Genomic DNA, 19,529 nt, shown 5'->3' on the forward strand with positions numbered 1-19,529 from the left:
CACACTAGAGGAATTCACCAAGGGATTAAGGAGCCATTCCCATCATTACCATCCTGGTATGAACATCGGGCTGCCCCATTAGTGTTCCCCTCTCATCAGCTCCCGGAGCACGCCATGCAAATCTGTGCAAAGGAGTCACAACAACGCACCTGGGAAACCATAAATATCTGTGAAAAATCTCCCCATAAATCCACAGAAAGAGGAATTTATGGTGCTTTCTTTGGAGATTTCTCTGGGTGTTCCCTATTAAGCCATTGTGCTTGTTTGCATAAGTATTCCTCAGACAGTAAAGTCTTCTCTGCCATCAGTTATCAGCTCTGCAAACAGGAGCAGCACCAGGCGTGGGACGCACAAACACCCAGCTGTAAAGATGAGGGACTGCTCCTCACCTTGTGAAGAAATCAAGGGTATTAATTGCTTAGTGCAACCACAACACACTCCCAGCAAGGACAGGGTGAACTGGCAGCCCTGACATGTACAGAACAACTGAGAAAAGGGAAACGAGCCAAAAAACTCTCTGTGTGCTCTCAGGGTATGCCACACAATGGCAAAGCTGTGGAAAGAATGAGGATTTTTCACATCATTGGGGGGGAAAGTATCAAGGGGAGAAGACATACACAAGTGCTGGAATCAGCTCCAGCTATCCAGAGAAATTGCTGTAATGTATTGTCCAGCCACATACCAAGGCCTCTACAGACATTAGGGAAGGAAGTGCCTTGTGTGATATAGCAGCAATGAATACATTTGTTAGTGATAATACATCAGTTACCAGGCTGGGTAGAAGCCTTTCCCACAAGAAAGGCTGACACAGGGCCTTATTAAAGAAGGTAATACCCAGTTAAGACACCTACTAATCTCATTTGATAAATGGTTGACACAATACATCATATATATGCAGGAGGGGTTTGAAAATAATAGAATAAGCTGAATGGTATCAGCCTACACATCTAGAAATACAGGCCCATTATATACAACTTGGAGATGACATTTTAATTAACATGTTCTCATGAAAATACAAACTGGAACCCAAGTGGGAAGCATCATATACCATCTTACTATGTTCCTATTTTGCTGTTAAAAGTTTAGGAAAAGAAAGATGGATACACCATTCTCCCATCAAGGAGGTGGTAACTAGCCAGCCAGCTGACAAATGACTGACTCCTAGAAAAACTCTCACATCAGCTAAGAATGAATGGGGCATCTCACTACTCCTGGTATTATTGACTCTGTTACTGCTGCAGCATAGCTAAGGATAAAAATGATGGATGATCCAGATTAGTGGAAAGTTAACAAATCCAAAGAGAAGATAGTTTTCCTAGATTATATAGGAACAAGGTTCCCAATTCCTGAAACACCTGACAGGAAGGCTCTTGCTTTCTGGTGTCTATCAGATAAGGTTTATAATTTAGCCTGGGCAGAGGTAAGCAGAAGGACAGGTCTCATTGCCTTGATAATACCAGCTGCTGCTCAAGACTTAATACCAGTTGTTGTGTGATGACAGAGAATAGTTTAAGAAGTAATAGTATACAATTAACATCACTTGTGAAGTGTTGACCCAGGAGTGATTACCCTTTCCCTGCTCATCCCCCTTCAAAGCAAACAGGGAGGGATGCAGCCAGTATTACAGGGACAGGATTGGGAATCCTAAATGGTATAGATGTTGAAGTGTTCCTAAATAAACTAAGTGCAACAACAAGTGATTTAAGCATATTAGAGCACCCATTGCAATCCTCTCTATTAGCACTGGGGACTAATCAATGGCTCTTGTCTGATATATTGCCTCTGTGGGAGAAAATTAATGAGAAAGACCACCAGCTGATTGGAGAGGCACTTGGAATAGTCCAGGGCAATCTTTCACCAGCTCTTAGATGTATCCACTCTCAACTGTGGATGCACTCCACACTGGCAGAAATTAAAAGGGTAGGCAAACACAGCACCTTACCCACAGAGGTTTGAAAAGTGGCTTGGGACAGCACAACTGGGAGAGAACTTCAGTCCTGGTAGTATTTGGCCAATTATGACCCCACTAACAATAAGGTCACAGTTTCTTTCTTAATAATAATATGCTTCAGTACACAGCACATAGCCAATTGCTGCACTAAATCACAATACAATCATCCTCTTTCCCATAGAACATAGAGCATGGACACCACAGAGTGGACACAGGTGGCAAACAGTATATGGGAACAACAAGGATTCAACTGTAACACCCTTAAAGCCCAAGACACGTCTTGACACTGAGCAAAATGTTTGTCATTTCGAAACACATGCTGATGACTTCCCTGCAACTGAACTTATATATATTGGAAAAGGATATGTTTTCTTAAGGACCCTTTGTGGTTTTATATTAGGAGGTGATACTATTGCAGATACAAGTAATCATTTGAATATTTGCATTCGTAACTTTAGTGGAATTATAGGGTAAGATTTTAATTATACAGCTCCTGTTACGTCCTGCCAGTTGTTACAGTCTAATTATACACTAGGTAAAGACTTGTTACCTACTTCAACTGGAATTAATCTTAATGCTGCTAAGAAAATTATCACTACATGATGACTTACATCAAGTATTAAAACACGTATGAATTGATAAAAAGAAACTATAATCACTGTCCACCATAATGGGGATGAAATGTGTTGTGTGTTCAAAAGAGGAAAAGAGATGGAGAACACACTGGTGGGAACCTCTCCCAGGGTGGTCACCTACAGCCACAGGAATTTATAACCTCCTGCTCCACCCAGTGGTAATCGTACTAGCTTTGAGTCTATTAGGTCTGGTGTTTGTGATCATTCTGTATATAAGATTATGGAAGCTGATCATGCTTTTTGAAAGGCTTTGCAAGCTTTGCTAAATGTATTAGCAGGGATGCTTAATAAAAACAAAGGGAGGGCTGTAAAGAAGTAAAGGATATTAATTGCTTAGCATAACTTGCTTAGCATTAGTAGCTAAGATGTGCTGAAGCTTTAGGCCCCACTTTGAGCAGATTTCACCCTGCACAGCTTCTGCAAGGCTGCCTGGGTTAATTGCCAGGAGAGTAGGTTGTATTTCAGCTATGACATTTCTCTGCATGTTTAACATATCCCTATCATGGTTCCAATGTACTTCTGCATAGATGGGTGGGAGATGGGGGAAAATGAATAATACGTTTTCTTCCAGCATGAAATTGTGAGAGTGTCCTCCACTGAGTGCAATTACTGTGTATATAACTTCTGTAGGCTGGCTAATACTGCTAAGTATACTGGAGATTAAGGGATTTGGGGCTGTAAAGTCCATTTCATCCATCCAGGCCTGAGCAAGGCAATGAGAGCAGGGAAAAAGTCTTGCAGAAACCACTGGACCAAGCAGGGTCTGGCCTGCAGGTTCCATCCCCCCAGATCCCCTTGCTGCTCTCAGACGTGTCCCAGGCAGCTCTGAGCTCTGTGGGGGACGTGAAGGAGGGTGAATGCAGATGCCAGGACCAAAGCACCTGCAGGCACATCCCAGGGCTGAGCCCTCCCCAGTGGCTACCAAACCCAGCACACCCCATCAAGGACACTCCTGAGCCTATGCCAAGCACTGCTGTCATGTTCCTGGATGGCTGAGCCCTCCCCAGGGTGGCATGTCAAGGACACAGGGGAAGAGCAAAGGACTTAAGCAGTCATGGTGCTGCTTCTGAGAGTGCTCAGGAGGCACAGCAGAAGAGCTGTTACCCCTGAGCCAGAGACCTGATCACAACATTGGAGCATTTTTGCTTTGGCCGAGGCGATGGCCTCTCCCTGCCCCATGGAGAGGGAAGTTGCAGTGCTTCCCATGGGGCTGGACTGTGCTGCCAGTCCCCAGCCCTGCTGCACCTTGGCTCCTTATCAGAGACTTACCCTGGGGGTGCAGGCTGAGCTAATGGGGGAATACCCTACCCCAGTGCTAGAAAAAAAGGAAGCCTCAAAAATAACTCTCCTACAGAGCCAGCATCCTGCCCAGTTCAGAGCAGCAGAGGCCCTGCCTCCACTCCTGCCCAGAGGGGAAACCATGGCAATCTCCCCCCAGTTCTTCTAAGCCAATGGAATATGAAGCAGAGCAAATACTGGGTTGTTGTGAAGGCATGGAGAAGTGAAGCAGAGCAAGGAGAGAGCTTTGAGTAGTAAAAGCTGCCCTTACGTTATGAGCTCAGACACAGCCTTGTGCATCCCCAAGCAGCAGAGGAGCCATCTCCACTTTGATCTGAGTTTGATTTAAAATGGAGCATCTCCCTCAGCATCACCCATGGGGCAACAGTGCAGCAACCTCATTTTCCTCTGCTTTATCCCTTTTGCCACCTGCTGTGTGCCCAAGGTCCCAGGGCCAAAAACTCTGGCTCTCTGCACTCCCTGGCCATGATGTTCTGGGGCACAGCCCTCAGCTGTGGGTGCATCCTGCTCCCTCTCTGCTCTGGGGTGGGGATGGGCCAGCACAGAGCCAGGGAAATGAGAACCTGCTGGGGCATAATGCCAATTCAACACCCATTAACTTCCCACAAATCCTCTGCTCCATGGCCTTATCTTCCTCTGCCATGTCCCCTTGCTCCCCCTCCTCCTCCTCCTCCCAAGCTAATGGTCCTTGTGGATGTGTAGACAAGCTGTGCAGGTACTCTTGGCTGTGCCTGGGAGTCCTTCAGTGGCAGTATCTGCAGGAAGGTCTGATAGGCGACATCCCTGACACCCTTTGGTGACACCCCTGAAACCCCAGGCACCCACAGGCCATGGGATGGCCCCACACAGCACAGCTCATGGCCAAATGCTCTCCTGCTCTTGCATATTGAATATCAGGCTCTGAACGTTAACTTTTACAGCATGATATATCCCACAACCAACCCACATTGCCAGGAGATACCCCAAAGCCATCACCTGATCTGGATGCAAATGATTGTTTAAACACCCCACACAGTCCTGTGCATACAGAATGGATTTAGTGTCACTTCTTGTAAAATTAGGAAGGGATAAAACCAAACAGCTGAGCAGCAATGTCTGCTGGGCAGGGGGAGGGGAGCAACACCAGCACAGCTCAAGGGCTTTGGCTAGCCAGGGAGCTCCAGAATTAACACCAGCACAGCTCACCATGAGGCATCTTTGCTTGCAGCTCCTGCCCAAAGAGTGGGTTTGACCTGGGAGCTCTCCTGACCCACAGCAGCCTGGCAGAGCTCGTTTGAATCAGCACTTTCTGGAAGCAGCCACGTTTCAGTGCTCCTTCACTGCAGGGCAGGAGAGACAGGAGGGGCAGGAGGGGCAGGCAGCTCCCCTGGCAGGCCCAGTAAAGTTCCTCAGATCAACAACAGATGAAAAGCACTGACTGTGGAGCTCAGCCCAGCTGCCCTGGCTGCCGAGGCTCTCACTGCACTGCTGGTCTTGCAGGAATTCAGTGGCAGCACAGAGCCAACAGCAGCCCTGCCACTGCCCAGGAACAGCTTCAGGTCCCTCCATGCCCCGAGCTGTCTGCTCCCCACCTTGCTCCCCTGGGAGCTGCATCCATGGGCTCACAGCACTGGTTTTGCAGAGGAGAAAGTTCACCTTTTCAGCAAAGACCACGTTTTACACAACAAACTGAACTCAGCCCAAGCCTCAGTATTCCACCAGAAACTGTTTGCACAGGAAGTTTGTGTCCAGTCCGTTCCATCAAGAGGCACAGTTTCCTACATGAGGAAGGGCTTTGGAAAACAGAGCATTCCTCAAGGCAGCAGATAAAAGCTGGACCAGAGTTAATGGCTGGAGGCTGGAATCTAGGCAAACTGGGACTAAAATAAGGGCTGACTGCTGGACAGTCACAAGGAATACTGCAGCAGCTGAGGTAGGAACAAGAGGAATACTCAGCCTTCAGTGATGTCAAGGGAGAGCGAGGCTGTTTCTCCAAAGGAGGTGCCACAAGCACCATCCAAGAGTTACAAGTGGAATACAACTGTGGAGGGGCTGGTTTCCACCAGTGCTACAGAGCTGTGACATGGTGCCTGGGGATGGCACAGCCACCATGGGCTCAGGTTTGGCACCAGCCTTTGCTTCAGCCAGCAAGTCACATCCCTCTCCAGCCATGCTGAGGCTGTGGGACAGGATGGGAGATGAAATGCATTCCCAAGCCCATTTAACTGCCCATGAGAGCTCGTGGCATCCTTACATCAGTAACCCAAACTCTGCAGGATCTCCCAGCCCTTCGAGTGAAGGGCAAGGAAAATTCTCCTCCATTGCAGCTCCCACCTTTTATCTTTAAAAACCACAACAGGCAAGGTTAAAAAAACAAAAAACAAACATGACAAATAATCCAAGGAAAAGAATACAACAGCCTTTGAAACCCCATCCTACAGCTGAAAGGGAGGGATGGAGGCAAGGCAAGAAAGCCAGTGTAAAACCTCATTACCATCAGAAATCGTCTCTCCCTGCCCTTACCTCCCTGCTCATTTCCATATCACAGGGGACACAATACCTTTCTTCTCTTGAAAAACATCCCATTTTTGCAGAGACCGGCTGTCCCCACCCCCAGCACTGACTTATGGAGCTGGGGAACAAAAGCCGGGCTCACACCTGCCCCGGCAGGCGAGGCCAGTGTGTGAATCGCCAGGCCCTTATCAGCCTCTCAGGAGCAGTTTTTACCATTATTATTATTAGTCTACTTTATCTTTTTTTTTACCTTTAGCTCAAGATCCTTTAGTCAGTCAAATTACACTCCGAGTAGCAGAAGTGGCAGAAAATAAAGCATTATAAGGGGTTCAGGAAGTTATTTTCATCTCAAGGAGCAGGTAAGAAAGGTTGACAAGTCTTTATTCTGCTCTTATGGGATAATCTGTAGGTTCCCAGCTGATAGGGGGGAAAAAAATTAAAAGCATCAGAAGAAATTGCAAGAAACTGAGGCCTCTGCATAAATTGAAGTAATGTGCAGCTTGGCTGACAGCTGAAAGCACTGGAGGGTGAAATGTCAGTGCCAGGAAGGAAAGGGGCAGCCACAGGGTGCGGGCAGGGCTGGACAGAGGGTGCTGGGTGCAGGACAGGAGGGTCACTCAGCCCCCTCCAGCTGGTCTTTCCTCATGCTAAGTGGACCTGTCACATCTTTCCAGTCCAGAGCATCACTAACAGAGCAGGCAGAGAAGGGAGGGGAAGCAAAGCAGCTCAGCCATCAGTTGGCATCCCCCATACTGCCCTGGATTGCTGGATTTGTCCTGCTCCTGTCTGGCTGCTCCAATAAAAGCTACAAGCATCAAGTCAGCACAAGGAAAAATTTTCTGTCCAGACCTCAGGCTCTCATATTTACACACACAAGGCAGGGCCCTGGGAGCTCCCAGCATCCCAGCAAGCACTGAATGCTGGACTGGGAGCTGGGAGTGAAGCCAGGGTGCCAAGGAAGGGGAGAGGATCACAGGGAGATGCACAGAGGGGAGAGAAGAGGTGGGACCATCAACTCCTCTCTGCAGCATTGGCCTGTGGGGATTAGAGACTGATGCAGGCAGTGCTGGATCTCCCTGCCCAAGAGAAGCAGGGACACGCTGCAGGCTGGCACGAGGTAGCAGGGTCCTGAACAGCACAGAAAAGATGCACAGATGCATTTGTGGTGTGAGACAGCCTTTCCCCCAGCAGAGACTGAGGCAATGGGATCCCTCTCCTCCAGGCAGGGCATGGGGGTCCGAGGCAGCCCCCTCCCAGGCCGGGGGGCAGCCAGCCCCATGCCTCTCCGGCTGCTGCGCGGCTGAGCCACGCGGTGCCGAGGCGGTGCTGTCACCGGTGATTGATGGCATGGTTCAGGAGGAAATAAATTCCCAGGCTTTTGCAGGAGGTGAACTGGGGGGTGTATCCATCTTAAAGATGCTTAATGAATGTGCCACAGCCCGCGGAGTGGCAGCAGATACATCTCTGCAGCCAGCATTCCCCACGCTGTTCCTTGCGAGGTTCAGGCACAATTTAACAGCTTCTTATTGATTTTATTTATGTTTCCCAGGCCCTGGCAGTGTTTAGATTGCCCCAGTCCAACAAGATCCCCATAGTCACAGAGGTGACTTGCACTTGATTTTCCCATCCTGCTCCTCAACCCTGGGGACAAAACCTGGTGTTTGGGCAGAAAAGATGGGAGTTTTAGGCTCTTTTTCAGCTTCAAGAAAGAGGATGATGCTGGGGTGATGGTGAGCACTGGCTCAAGCAGTGAGGGCAAAACACTGGGGCAAACACTGCTGTCACCCACCCACATCACCCCAGCACCAAGCTCTGGGTTGTACCTTTGGAACTCAAAGCAAAATAAGGACCTTTCCAAAGACACCCTTGCAAACTTGGAAACTCCTAGCTTCTATGTAGCTTAGCACACCTTCATTTTCAAGGCAAGAAAAATGACAATCAGCAGTTCTGGCATGTGACTTGGTTTTGTATTTCCCTCTTCCCCTTAGGGGGGGAAAAAAAAAAGGAGAAAGAAAGAAAAGCAGCAAAGAACAGCAGAGACCCAGTTGACCTTTCCGGCTAAGAGACCTTGTCTGAATCACTGGATGGTAACAATGAATGAAATGCCAGTGCCCTGCCTTATAAATACCAGCTTCCTCTTGGGGTGAAATGCCATCTTCCGAGCATGGAAAAGCTGCAAAGAAAATGTCACCCTCGCCAAGGTGTGAAATGCCAGCCTGCTCCAAGATCCCCAGCTCAGCCGTGGGGAGATGGGCAGGCTAATGCTGCTGGATCTCCAAATTCCTCCTGTCCAGGGCCTTCTCCAAAGCTCCATGGCATGAAGGGGACAGAACTTCAGTGTGGGACAGCCAGAGCATGAGTCCTCCAGAATGACCTCCAGCATCTCAGCAGTGAGCTACTCAGAAAAGCTTCCTTGAGGATTTGGGTTATTTCCCTTTTCCAGTGGCTGTGAGTCAGAGGGCCAGTAGGACAAACAAATCACCTTTCAAGAATGGTGGGACAAGCCAAAACAGTTATTTCCAGTTTTACCAGTGAGATGAAAAAACAATTGAGCATAAGGAGATTTTGTCATCTAAAAAGTTTATCACAACCCAGACTCCTAGTTCCCAGCAAAAGCTGTTGTTGCTGGGTTTAATCCTATTTCTTAAACAAGGGAAATCATCCAACATACTGTCCTTGTGTGAAAAAATGCTTCCAATTAGGCTGGTGATATTTGCAATATCTCTCCTACCCTTCTCAGGGCTACATTTGGCTTAATCAAAGCCACATTTTCCAGAAGCTCATCCTCTCTTTTCCCCCCATTTGGCATCCTCCTACCCCGGTTTCCCAGTACCAAAGCCCCAGTACCAAACCTGTTCCAAGTCAGGGCAACACAGCAGGAGGGACAACTTGGACCATCTCAGGGAACTGCAGGGCTGCAGAAACGTAACCAAGCCTTCCTACCTGATGAAATTATGTTGGGAAATGAATGAAATTGCTTTTTGTCTTCTGGAAACTGGAGCTGTTCTCTTTCCCCACACCCACACCTTCTTTTTTTTTTTTTTTCCCATAAATGTGTGAAATAATTTCACCACCATTTTTTTTTCTTTCAGTTACTCCTCCTCCCCTCAGATCTCGCCTTTCCTGGCATTTGAAAATAGCTCATGAAAAGGAGGAGGAAGGAGGGGAATGAAAGGAAGTGTGTGGGGATGCAAGATGGAAGGGAAGAGAAGGGAAAAATACATGAATACTGAAAATACATGTTTTTCAAAGCAAATCAGAATGGCTGATTGCTTCGACTCCAGAACCCATTCTAGGAAAGGGCTGATAATCTAGGGGGTTTTCTAAAGCTCTCTGCATCTCTCAGTTGTTAGGCAACACCTAGGAAGAAAGTGGCACAGCACAGCTGCCTGCTCCTGCCTGTACCTCATGTGCAGGCAGCCATCCCAGCAAGGAAAAGCGACCTTCCAGGGACCCAGGTACCATCTGTGCTCAGAGCCGACCAGGATCACTCTGAATGGATTTTTTCTGACCTGTGCAACACTTGTGGCTGGAAAAGAAATGGCTGGAAAAACCTCCTCAGGTTTGATAACCTGCTGGTTATCAAACTGCTGGAGCAGCAGCTCAGCTCCACAGGACCCAGGGGCACGGTGAGGGGAAGGGTCTCAGCCACCTCTGGCCTCAGAGGGGCTGCAGGCTGAGGGCTGGAGGGATTTTTTCTCCAGCTGATGACCAGGATGCCCTTGACTTGCTGGGCGAGCCATTAGTGCTGGAGCAGTTCCAGGGACAGGTTTGTGCTCGACCCCTCTCCCTGCCTGCCTTGTGGAAGATCTCCACGGGAAATGGTTTTAATGCATCAGCATCCATGTGCATCACATCCAGGGCTTTCCCCCAAGTGCTTCTCTGTAATGGATTTAGTCCTTGACCTGGAGTGATGCTGCTCTTACAGGTTCCCAGGGAATCAGAATTCCAGTTGCTCCACAGCTTTCCTGCCAGGAGAGCAGGGCAGCAGCACTGCACCTCTAATGCAAATCTCCTCTCAGCCTTGGCAGTGGTGGGGCTGCCAGCACAGGGGGAGGGATGCTCACTGGCAGGGGTGGCAGCCAGGGCAGTCTTTCCCTCCCACACCCCACATCTCCATTTGGTATCTCTTCTCTCCCTGCACAGCACCTTCCCCCTCCTTCCTGCTCCTGTTCTCTGGGCAGCAGCTCTGGGGCCAAAGGCATGCTTTCCAGATTTTTTCTTTAAAAAGCTCCTAAAACCTGCATGTCCCTAAACCACTGCATGTCTGTGTCTGCCACAGAAGGGACTCGGTGATTTATGTTTAAGAATTTAGAAAAAAATTTTCACAGAAAGAATAATAAAGTACTGGAATGCTCTTCCCAGGGAGGTGGTAGAATCACCATCTCTGGATGTGTTTAAAAAAAGACTGGACATGGCACTTGATGCTAGAGTCTAGGTGAGGTGTTAGGGCATAGGTTGGACTCGATCTTAGTGGTCTCTTCCAACCTCATCATTCTGTGATTCTGTGATTCTGTGATTCTGTGATGCTAGTGGTGGCACCAAGGGGAATCTGCAGCTGGATCAGCAGCAGCAGGAAGGCTGGCAGCCACGGGCATTGCCAGCACGGCTGCTGTTGGAGCCCTGGGAGCCTTGCCATGAGCAGCACAGCTCTGCAGGGATGCATTGCCAAGTCCTGAGGATGCTTCCCATCTCAATCAGGAGCATGACAAGCACTTCTCGCCTTGACAGCGTCAGAAGCCAAGAAGGGAACTACGCCTCATTCTGTGCCACACACACCAGCACTGGGAAAGCCGGGTTGGGCTGAACCCTGGGGAAGTGGCAGCACACTGAGGAGAGCCTCGCTGCTCTAGGGGCCTTCAGGCCAGGCAAGAGCACCCCCACACCCCCAGGACTGAAGATGGGGGGCTCTGCCATTGTGTGCAGCTCCCTCAGGACCTTGGAGGGGATGAGTTGACCGAACCCGACAGGCAGTGCTGCCCCAGCCCAACAAAGGAGCCCAACAGGACCACCTTGACATGGCAGTGAGACACTGAACATTGCTCCAGCTGAACTCCTGAGCCCAGCAATCCGCTTCTTTCCTCAGGAGATGCCACCCTGTGACGCCCTCTCTTCCCACCCTCCCACAAGGACACTAATTTTTTCCAGCTGAGCTGAAGAACAAACAAATCATCACCCACTCCAAGTAGGTGGGTTGGCCACGGCCAAGGAGAAGATGCTTTGTGTTTGGCAATGGTCCACAGAGCTAAGTCAGCAAAGCCAGATGATAGGCAGTGAAGCCACCCTTTCCAATAACAGCACTGTGACACACGGATCACTCCTGCTCCAGGTCTCCAAGGGCTTAGTGTGAACTCCATAATCCCTGTTTCCAGTGCACAGGAATGCTGCTTGCAAAGCTAATCATCTGCTAAGGCATCTTCATTAGCCTTAGAGAACTCTGCTTCTGGCCTCCTGCATCCCCACTGGAGGCCCTGGGCCATGTCCTGCTCTCGTGTACTGCAGTGTATGTGTGTATCCACACCTGAAATCACATGATGGATATTTCACTGCTGTCCAAACATGCTCTTGGAGGCTCAGAAGGTCACCACTCCTTTCACTTCCAAGGTGACGAGCCCACAAGACCCCCAGCTCACCTTGTGGATGTAACACAGTTCCTCCTGCACTGCCCCACCTTTTACCTCCAGCAATCTGCAGAAATCCCTCCTCTCCTGAGCTCAACATGAGGCATTTCAACTACTGAGCCTCAAAATCAGACACAGCACATTTTACCCACACATCCCTGCATGCCACAGACCAAGAAGCAAACACTGAAATACACCTTAATCCTCACTCACAGAAATGCCTCCTTCCAGAGCAGCAAATTATTTTATTATAGGAAAAGTCCAACCAGGGACCACACTGAAAGCCCTCACAAGCCATGTGCAAATAACCACACATTAACAGCCAGGCAGGCACTGGAGAAGGTCAGAGCAATATAAGTTTCACATGGAAACACCAGCTCTGCCCAAGCATGGCCAGCACTGGGCTTTCCATGTGTAATCCTGAGCCCCCCATCCTTCTTCCTGCTCCCCAGCACCTGCCAGGGGGGTCCCTTCATTGTTTACTCTGCTCTGGGGCTGCTCACAGGGCTGTTCATGGGGCAGCTCTCTCTAGTCCAGCCCTGAGAGTCCACACTCCTCTGCACCAATGTGGGAGCATCAAAAGCCTCCACAGGTTTCAACACAGAATCCCACAAGTGTTTTAGCTTGACCAAACCAGATTTTTTCTCAGGAAATGAAGTTTTGATGGACATTTTCCAGCCAGCCAGCTAGTGCCTGCCAGTACTTGCACTGCTTGGGTGTTCCCCAAGGGTCTGGAGCAAACCTGGCACAAGCATAAAGCAGCATCTACCCTGGCTGGGAGGAGACTGGCTGCAAAGCTGGCAGCTCAGCCTTACAAAGCTAGGCCAGACATGGGGTTTCCATACTCCACAGCTCCCAGCCCTGCCAGGTTCTTCACTTGGGATGTAAGAAGGGACGACAGCCTCGGATGAACCCAGCTCTGCCACTGCCACTGGCCTTGGATGTGGGGCTGATTAGAAGGATTAAAAACCAGTTCAGCAGCGGGCAGCAGGAGGGATGTGCTGGCAAGGCCCAGGCTCACCAGCCTGTGGGATGCCATGGGAGATCTTGAAAGGAAAGAAAGATCTGAGCGGGCATCGCTGCCCGGCTCCCTCTCTAACAAGGGACAGGAACAACCCGCAGTTCTCAAAGAGCTCCCAGATGAAAGCAGCTCCATCCCCAGGATCTTGTTATTATTTCACAGATGTTTCTCACATACCTTTTCTTTACTGTTATTTTTCTATAGTTAGTCATTGCTCTAGATAAATGGGGCCTCTGTGGCTGCAGGCAGTGGGTGGAGGAAGGGCAAGGCAGCTCTGGGGGCTGCCCATGGCACTGGCAGGGCCAGACACTGCTGAAACACACAACCACTGCTAGGGATGTCAAAATGTGCCATCAGCAGGTATACCCTGCACAGGACCTCAGTTCACCTCCCCAGCTCCTTCTGCTCCTCACTAGCAGGATGGGCTTTGCAAAGGCTGGTTTCTCTGGGAATTGCTAAGAAATCCCACCATGAAAAGCATTAGGAAAGTGCAAACTGTTGTGACCCAGCCTTTACCTCTGCCTCTGGGCAGGATTGCCATAAGACAATCTGAAATCCAGGCTGAGGAGATCCTGCCTGGTCTGCCCCACATCCAGCAGTAAAAACAAAATCTCCCCCTCCTTGAAAAGGTAGAGCTATTAAAGGGCAGCAGGCAAAGCTCTGTCTTTGCAAAGCAGCCCTGAGCAGGACAGCCTGAGCCAGGGTCACTGGGCAGAGGGACCATGCAGGGATGGGTCGACTTCCTGCTCTAAGCTGGGCACGCACCTGGCCCTTGGCCTCTCCCAAACCCTGACTGAGCTTTTGCAGGATTAGTGTGATGGCTGAGTGACAAGAGAAGACTGAAAGGGGAAAAGGGAAAGGATTAAAAATAGATTCCAGTTTTGTTTCAAATATTGTAAAATAAAAGGTCGTGCAGCAGCTATTGTGGAACCAAAAAGCACGCTCACATCTTGGGCTGCGAGGCAGCTCAACAGCAGATGTATTTTTCATTAAAAGACTATTTAATATTGCAGGTTCCTGCTGAAGACCTGCTTTCTTGGTTCTGGCTGATTGCCAGGGAGACACTTCTTCCCCTCCCTTGCCTGGAGGAGCAGGGATTTCCTCCCACAGCCCTGAGCAGTCCCTTTTGCACATCTCCTTGCCTTGACGTCCCCAGGAGCATCTCTATCCCCCACCAGCATCCCCAAGCACTCACCCAGCACTGCAAGAGAGCCCCACACCCAGCACACAACCCATGTATCATAGCATCAACCTGGCAAACAAAGGTAAATAAGAAACAAATTATCAGGCATTTTTAAAAAAGCAAAACAGAGGGCAGGAGCAATCCCAACTGCACAAGCCCAAGGACTTGTGGTAAAGGGAATTCCTTTCCCACTAATGAGAGACATCTAGACTTTGTTTACTCAAACTTTCTAATTTATCACCTTTGCACTGCCTCTGTCTGCCTCATGGCTGTCAGGCCATGATAATGTATGAAAAGCAGTCATTTATCCCTCAACATCTTACTCAGTACAGACACACTGTGCTGTGGGAATGGATTTACCCCACGCCCAGTTCAGCTCCCAGCACAATAAGGCTAATTTAGACGTTTAGCCAAATCCTCCTTTCTCCTCTGTCCTTCTTTTATTTTATTTTAAAGCCAGCAGGTGCTGGGCTCAGCAATTGGAAGTGACAAGCAGCTGCAGGCAGAACACAGAGTGAAAGCTTCTCCTCTCCTGCCTGCTTCTCTGCCTGTGATGTCCCCTTGGGCACCCACCCCAGGTACTGGCACCCTGGGGGGCTGCACTGGAGCACCTGGTCCTGCTTGTGGTATTTTCTGGGCTCTGAAAAGCAGCACAGGAACCACCAACACACGGAGGCATCTTAGCAGTGGGGCTCAACACAGGCAGTGACCTCTCTCAGTCCCCTTGAGCTGGCTTTGGTGTCCCCATGTTTCCCAAACACACTGTATTTGGTTGGAATCATATGCAGAGTGCTGGCTCTGCCTCCCACGCAGCTGTTGATTGTGCTGGGCTCTGTTTGTTGGAGATTTGCAAGAGGGGAGGAGGGAGCAGCAGGCAGCTCTGCAAGTGGATACGTGGCTAGATCCTGCCATTTTCAAAAATTAAAGAAATTGCTATTAATTAATTCTTCATTAATTAACAAATGTTTCAACACTGAGAGATGCAGAATGCAGAGAAGAAAAAAAAGGCAAAACTCCCTGGCTGCTGGACACATTTCTTCTGGTAGAAAATCTTTTTAGGAGATTAAAAACTTCATGTTCCGATGATTCTGGAGGAGGCACGCAGAGCTGCCCTGAGCCCTGGTGGTGCCACCCCCATGGGTGCTGCCATGGGTGCTGCCCCTATCCTGTCGGCTCCTGGTCCTCCAGCCCAGCCCATCCCTCTCACTGGGACTGTCCTGCGATCAAAGGAGCTGCCCACCAAAGTCCCCAGGGCTTGCGGGCTTGCTGGGAGAGGAAATATCAAACCTGTCTGGAAATCAAACAGCAGAGTCAGAACAGAGGGAAGGAAAGAAGAAAACACAGGAAACGAAACCTAAACTGACACCCTTTGTAATTGAAAACACCCAATGCGGAGAATCACCGCTCCGGGGACAACACGCTTTCTGCAGAGGAAATCCAAAGTGACTCCGGCCCCGGGGCAGCTTCCCCAGACACCGCCGGCCATCACAGAGGGCCTGGCATGAGGACTGTCACTGCTCTCAGCTGCAGGTTTCTGGCGACAAGCCCTGAGCATGCAGATGCCACTGTATGTGTGATTAAAATCCTGTGAAGCTCATGCCAGGAGGAGCAGAGCAGGCAGCCCATGGGCTCTCCCACCACCAGCAGTGGCAACGCAAACACCTCCCTGGGGACAAGAGCCTGGCCACTGGAAGAAATCTTCCTCAGGGGTACCCAAAGCTCTGATGGAGCCCAAATCTCATGTTTCAGCCTTAAGGTGCTGTCCTATCTGCTACCCAGCTGGCAGCAATGAGAACGAGCCAGACAAGCCTGCTCAGAGGTTCCAGCGAACCAGCAAAGCACAGAGGAAAACCAGCCAAAAGCCCCTGAGGATGCAGATTCCATGGCTCACTATACCTCATTTGAAGGCATTATATTATCCTGAACTTTAATGAAAGCCATGTAAAATAATAATAATAATAATAATAATAATAATAATAATAATAATAATAGGAGTTCGAATTGAAAATGGGATGCCATTTCTCTGCTCATCTCTGCTGTGATCTCTTGCTGATCTCCAAGTGGAAGCCATACTTTAAAAATATTCATGTGTGCCAGGCACTCTGGAAGCAAGACCTCTGGCAATTTGCCACAAAAACCCATAAAGGAACTAGAAATCACAGACAACAGAATGCATTTGCAGTCCTACTGGGAAGACCAAGGCAGGTAGAAACAGAAAGTGAGGAAGGAAGGACAAGGCACATGCTCAAGTTTCCTACCCCAGTCTGACCAGTTAGGGCAGGCACCTCCAGAGCAGAGCAATGTGATATCCCTGGGGTGCACAGGGCACCAACAGGGACTTCACAAAGGCTTCTCAAGCCCACAAAGGAAAAGCATGGTTGCTCTTACACATGACATGAGACTTCCCACCCTGGCCTGCTCACAACTGGTGGGTTTGCTGCTGGGCTGGACCTGAGCACAAGGAGATGGCTGCAAGCAAAGCATTCACAGCCGCTGTCCTCAAGCAGCCCCTGCTGCCTGCACGGCTCCATCCCCAGTGTCCCAGAGCCAGCATCATGGCATGGGCAGGGATGGGAGATGCTCTGCAGGCGGGCAGCCATGGGAGCTGGCACTCATCCTCCCTACCCAGCTCCGTCCCAAGCAAGACAGTGGAATTAAGCACAAGTTATAATTAAGACTGGATGTTTGAAGAGAAACATAATCTCCGTTCCGTGGGATTCGCCGGCACAACAGTAATTAACGTCTCATTAACATTCGCCTAATTAAGCAGTTTATGAAAGTGGATAGATTTGCATACTGCTCCACTTCAGCTTCAGTGCATCCAGTTATATCCAGGCACCAGAATTAACCCTTCCAGGGTATTTCCAACCAAGTTCCCAACCCTGCAAGTCTTGCCAGCCTCTCCCTGTGAGGACACAAGCTGCTGTCGCTGCACATCTCACTGCACAGTGCTACTCAAAACCTGGTAAAACATCTCTCCATCACCTCTTTTCTAGCCAAACACCTCCTCCCTATTACCTCTTTTCCAGACAAACCCATCCTAAACCTCTCCAACTTTCTCCATTGGTTATCTGCTTTTAAATCCCTCAACTGGTTTCAACGTTTTCCCCTAAGTCCTCAACACATTCATAAGGAAGCAAAGAAGATCTGTAAGAGTTTCTGAAGATAGGGAGAAATGTCTCCTAAAACATTTTGTGCTACACTCATTCCCAAATGTTCTTTAATGTTTAAAAACAATGACTTCAAGATTAAAGAGATGCTCCAAATTCTGAACACCAGTTTAAAAGCAGGATGCAACAGGAGCTTCCAAAAGGGTTTTACCATAGGGAATATGCTCCCTCTCTTTGAGAGTCCTCCTGTCATTGAGAGGAAAGGCAAACCAGCAAAAGCAGTGACAACACCCAGATGATGCCCTGTCCCTCTTGGGGACAGCAGGACACCATTCCCGATGGATCCTGGAGCAGCCCATCAAACAAGACACATCACACATGCATCCCCTCGGCAATGAGTCACTTGAACTGCTGGACAGAACATTTTCCACTGCTAATACTGGCCTTCTCTTCTGATGCTGGATTAGTAAAGCTGCTGCATCCATCACACACTTAAACAGACCATGTGCAAACCTGCCTCCCCCTGGGGCAGCTCCTGGGGGGCGAAAAATGAGCTCTCTAGTTAGTGGTTAATGCTTGGAGACCAGATGCAACTTTCCAGCAAATACAGTGGGAAAGAAAAATTCATGACACAGCCTTTCATTGAAAATCAATAAAGCCCAGACCTGCCTGTGATGTACACACTCAATTTATTCCTCGCTCAGCTCATTGCATCTTCACCACCAGCCCTCTCACATCAGTCAGGTCCTTGCTGCAGGACACAGTGTCCCTGCCCACCTCTGGGTCATGGCACTGGTGTCACCTCCCTGAGCCTGGCAGTCACAGGCCATGCTCCTGTGGCTGTGATCCAGCCCCACAGCATCCCTCCCCACAAAATGTCCAGGAGTGACAGGCCAGCCGTGTCCAGTGGCAAAGGCAATTCCAGAGTTTCCTTTCATCTCCCAACGGGTTCCTACAGCTACAGCACACACTCTGGATTTGCACTTGGAACACCTCTGTCATGAAAACACATCTTAATTTTCCCCTCTCCCCAGCAGCCAAGAAACCTTCCTGAAAGTGATGATGGAACAAGCCATCCTCCTCAGCCAAGTTAGGATGTCCTCCAGTCCTGTCTGAGTCCTATCCACAGGAATCCCATCATTTGTCCTGTCCTGCTCCCCCTTCCCCTCTGAGGAGGCTTTGAAATCCATATGAGACACCCAAAATCCCTGCAGACTGAGGTGTTAGTCTCTGCCTTTAACCATTTTTTCTTCCTCCCCAAATCTCCCTGACAATGCAGAAAATAGTCCCAGAAAGGGGCGGGGGGAGGGAGGGAGGGTGATGTCCCTGAGCTTTTCCCACCCCCAGCTAGTGGGAGACCTCAAAATTCTGGGGAGATGGAGAAACAGCTGCTCCTTTCTGATGCTGGGGTTGCACCCTACATCGCTCCTGCAGACAGATCCTCACTGGATGCAGGAGAGCAGCTGAGGGATGCAGGCAGGGGAGAGGCAGCACTGTCTCCTCTCCCCTCCCTCTATCTCTGCCTCTCCTCCTGCACGGCTCCCACACTGCCACCCTCACCCAGAGCCACCAGAGCAGGACCAAAGAGCCACCCAGACACCGGGGTGAGGGGCTGATGCCAGCCCAGCCCCAGAGCAGCTGCCTTTGGGGCAGGGCTGGCTGTGGCTGGCTGTGAGCAGAGCTGAGGGGATCTGGGGAGGGGTGGGTGTCCTGCTGTGCTGGGGGCTCGAGCCGGGCTCTGCAGCACAGCCTGACCTACTTTCCCTGGCGGTACAGTCACACCAGCCGCAGCAGCAGCGCGGGGTTTCTTTTCTCTCTACCACGTACACACGGCTTCTTCAAAACTGCCGGTGGCATCACAGCAGGGTCGCTTCTGTGCCACCACCTCGAAGCATTAGCTGTCCCCTCCCTCACCTCCAGCCAGTCCTGCTGCCTTTGAATTGGTGCCCTCCTTTCTCTACCCTTTCCCAAAAAATTCACGGCACATCTCAGCCAAGAGGAGGATTTATCGATCGTCTTATCTGTGTCTAATCCCAGCCGGAGCGCTGCGATAAACGAAGCTGGCTAAATAAAATGCTTTCCTGCAAGGTCTCTGTGTCGAGAGCAGCTGGCTGCTGGCGGGGTGCAAAGTAGGGAGCAGCCCCCAGGGGCCCCAGACCCACCTGTGCCGGGAAGAGCAGCCCATGATGGCAAAGGCCTTGAAAGAAGGAGTAATG

General features: G+C 49.9%; 1 protein-coding gene across 2 annotated transcripts in view; it reads right to left on the minus strand.

Moving 5' to 3' along the window:
- Nucleotides 1–19,529, minus strand: part of LINGO1 (leucine rich repeat and Ig domain containing 1) — a 158,586-nt gene that overhangs the window by 107,210 nt on the left and 31,847 nt on the right. The window lies entirely within an intron of this gene.

This window comes from Agelaius tricolor, unplaced genomic scaffold (genome assembly GCF_023055355.1).
Source record: "Agelaius tricolor isolate 1412-34295 unplaced genomic scaffold, bAgeTri1.0.p SCAF_16, whole genome shotgun sequence".
Classification (NCBI taxonomy): domain Eukaryota; kingdom Metazoa; phylum Chordata; class Aves; order Passeriformes; family Icteridae; genus Agelaius; species Agelaius tricolor.